This window comes from Pterocles gutturalis, unplaced genomic scaffold (assembly GCF_000699245.1).
Source record: "Pterocles gutturalis isolate BGI_N339 unplaced genomic scaffold, ASM69924v1 scaffold32365, whole genome shotgun sequence".
Lineage (NCBI taxonomy): Eukaryota > Metazoa > Chordata > Aves > Pterocliformes > Pteroclidae > Pterocles > Pterocles gutturalis.
The window spans coordinates 36,358-40,329 of record NW_010142007.1 but is presented as its reverse complement, the minus strand read 5'-3'; positions in this window follow the sequence as shown (position 1 = coordinate 40,329).

The window sequence follows — 3,972 nt, the reverse complement described above, 5'->3', positions numbered from 1 at the left end:
TGGATTCTCCTTAGGTTGTGTTTTGGCCATCAAGGAGACAACTACACTTGGGGGCTCTGCCCTGTGCACTCCTCCTGGTCCTGAGACACGGCCAGTCACTCCATTGACCTGGGTGAGCTTTCAATCAGTCACTATCCAATTCAACAGAGTAATTAGCAAAGCTGTAACTAAAGAGGTCTCCATGGAGATCGACAGCATCACCTCCCAGCTGGTACATTCTCTGCCTCTTATTCTAAATTTGTTCTCGCTGTCTTCCTGGCTCTGATCCATAAGGTTAGCTAAATCTTCCAACATTTGTGATACATCGAAGCAGGGGAGAGAAGGACAAAGGCAGCTGGGAGGGTGCAGAGGAAGAAATAACGTGGTGCCTTGAGAAAAGGAACAGAAACTGTTCAGACACATAGAGTCAGAGTTTTGAGAATGGGATTAGGCAGAACAGCACCTCTGCCTGCCTGTCGCTTGCAAATTCTTGCTAATACTTTAGGAGCTTATTGGAGGTCAGCACCAAACACCCAAACAGACTAATCTGTATTATAGACACATAATCAAAGTCACAAGGTTTTACATAATATATATTGGTGACAGAAGAAGTGTTTGTTCGAATAATTTTGTCATCAAGATTAGTGGCCATGAAAGCCTCTACTGTGCACTAACCTGGTTTTCCGTGGCCGTTGGTACCCCAGATTCCTTCAAGAAATTGAGAGGGAGCTGAGAAAGTGCAAACCAAGTATGTGTTCTAAAACAGTAACAGTATTAGGTTTCTAGCCACGGCAAAGGTAGGAAAAAAAAAAAAAAAGGTATGTGTGTGTGAGCTAGAAAGGGTTGTGCTCAAGCTGCAGCTTAAGGCGTGCAAACAAATGGCTGTAGGAACAATTTTTGCATTTTTCATTTTTTTTTTCAGGCAGTTTTGGGGTGGCAGCAAATCACACCTGACACTCACACATGACTACTGTGGCAGTGGCAAGAAGCAGGGATTTAAAAGACAAACTGATGTCACTTGACCCACTTGAGAGCTTCCTAGTCCCCTTCAGAGAGGTGGGAGCTGTGGCACAGAGGGAGTACCTGGCCTTGGCTCACAACAGAAGGCAGTGGCAGGGGTAGGAATGGGCCCTGTGCGGATAACAATTCCATATCGACAAATCTATGTGACTTTAAAAGCAAATTACTTTATGAGAATGTTTGGGAAGGTATGGAAATGGCTGATTTCCGCCCTGCATAGAGCTCTGTAACTGTGGTGTTACAGGAGCACAAAAGAAAAACGTGGAAAATGACAAAAGAAGAAACACAAAAGAAAAAGGAATTCAAGCCCATTTTCTCTGTGATGGGAAGAGACAAAGTCACGGCTCACGCCATGGGTGGCAGAGATGATGTAAAGATTTTCCAGGCACACAGGCCACCTCGTTCTTGTGGCTGACGCACAGCAAAGCCAAAGGTTTTGTCAGGGTTCCCCAAATCCTCCTGTCCCTCTGCAGGAGTTCACCCCACTGAGCTCTGCAGTGTCTAATTAGGAATCCCATTGCCCTGACCTTCCGCACAGTCAACGAGGAGAGAGCACGAGCGATGCCAGCCGGACATCCGCAGAAAAGAAACCAGAACCTGGGAGGGCTGAACCGTCCTGGAGATCTGCCGCAGTTCACGTGCTGCTCCCATGTGAACCCAGCGCTAAAATCACTCCGGCGGCTTTTCCAGGACTCCTGAAAGCTCCTTTGTGGCAGCAGAGCTGACTGAACTGGCCTTCAGGTCAAGAAAAATGAAGTGCTGGGTGGGATTTCCAAGAGTGTTTGGCTGTAACCTCACCCCACTCCCCTTTGAAGTCAGCAGAATATTTCCCATCGACTTCAATCAGAGGGAAATCAGGCCATTGCCCAGCGCGTCTGAAACGCTCACCTCTAGCGATGCTGCGGGTCCTTTGTACCTCCCTGCTCAAAGGCAGCCTGCTGCGTCTGCCATTAGAACACCATCCCAGCAATTGGTTAGATAACGTGACGAGCCCAACAGGCAGGCCCCAGAGGCACAGGGAAATTATAACGATTAAGCCACGTGAATCTCTGAAACATTACCTGCAGTCGCTCCGCCAGCCACCATGGCATCGGGCAATCAAGGGCTGGTTGTCTTCAAAACCGCCATGGAAAAGAAAACGCTGCATCTCAGCAATGTGGGCTGCAGGTGGACTCTTCACGCTGCAAACAATAAAAGATCGGAATAAAAATGGGCATTGAATTAGCTGAAATCAGAAAGAGCAACAATGGAAAAAAAGCCATTAAATGCGGACAAGCACCCCGCTGCCAGGGCAGGCAGGGCTGGCTTTCAGCTCTAAAGATCAGGGGAAGGAGAGCGTCACTGCTTTGCACCTCCAGCCTGTGTTCAGATCTGCTGCCGAATGAATGCCCAGAGGGAAGCGCCCTGATTGTACCACGTTTAGTCATCTTTGGGCATTTCAAATAATGTGTCAGTGGCCCAGAAGGGATTTACCAACTCCTCCTGATGGCCATCATCTTCAGGCAATGCAGAACGCATGATGTCCTGCATCTGGTGGGAAAGAAGTGCCCAGGGCAAACTGAAACAAAGCAGTTCACCTCTTGGAAGGACCAGTAACCTGCCCCACTGCCCAGGCAGGGGACGGCTCCCGGCAGACGTCACGCCCTGAGCATGGTCAGAGGATGCTGTGTGACAGCCAGGACCGCTAACGGCCGGCAAAGCCAAACAAAGGCAATAGTTAAGTCAGTTAATTCCGTTAATTCAGTTAAAAAGAGTTTTGTCCTAATTTAGATTTAACTTCCAAGAAGACAGAATTGACGCTGAAAGGATTTCAGGATATTTGCAGAGATGGAAATAGTTCCATTTTGTGAAAATTAGTTGTTTATAGCTAAGTTTTGGATACCAAACCCTCGAGGAGCTCTGGGACGTCCAGGTTGTCTGGAGAAGCCAACGCTCGCTGCCTGGTGTGAAGCCCGGTCGCTGGGAGCTGCTCTGCGGCTCCTGGAGAGGCTCCAGCCCCACCACGGGGGCTTCCAGGCTGTGAGCCGGCGGTTTGGTGAAGCCTCACAAGGAAGCACAGAATCAGGGAAATCTGCAGCAGTTTTCTCTTGCCTTCCAAACTCTCAGCTCAGGTCTCATCCACTGAAAGGTTCATCAATTTTCTAAAAGGATCAGCTTGGAGGGACGGTGAGCTGACCCCTTCCCACTGAAATCACGGGGAGTTAGGGCTAATGGTACAAACTGGGAGAAACTCCGGATTTTCCAGGAAGAAAGATGACAGCTGGGAGGGCAGAGGGGATTTAAATGAAATTACCACAGCAGGTAAAAACCTGACAGTTTCTATAAATTGAATCACATCACAAACAAAAGCAACGTGACATTTCTATATTGAATTAGCTTTTTGATGAGCAAATGGTGCCCGTGGGGCTGGCAGCAGGGGCTCGGGACTGCAGCCTTTCGCGGCCGTTGCTGTGTAATACTCAGCAAGTGATTTCCTCCCAGCTTTAAATTCCTAAAAGTAAATAAGGGAGGTTAAATTAGGGTCATTTGCAGACTGAAGTGAATCGGTGCAACGGGTTTAATAATATTCATTAGCCTCCCACGGCAGTACACATGGAACTGAATTAACTCACGTTCCTGGAGAACCATCCCCGGCTCCAGTGAAAGATGCTCTGAGTGCCCAGCCTGAGCATGCGTCGGCCCACAGCTCGCTTTTCTGCCCAGCTTTCATTCAAATCGAGCTGGAACCAAGAAGAAAAAATGAAGATCCACAACAACAAATGCAGTGGTTCAACACTGAGGTTTTCACACTATGGGTTATACAGCCCCGGCAGCGCTGCAGGACATGGGAGCATCTCCGTTTGCACACCACGGGTTTGGTGCCGGAGTTTCCCAAGTGCTGCTACTGAAGCTGGCCACCTCACATGCCACTAGCTACTAAACCTGCAACAAAGCGAGGTCCTCGAGCCTCTCTGCTGCTGCCATGCATCTGCG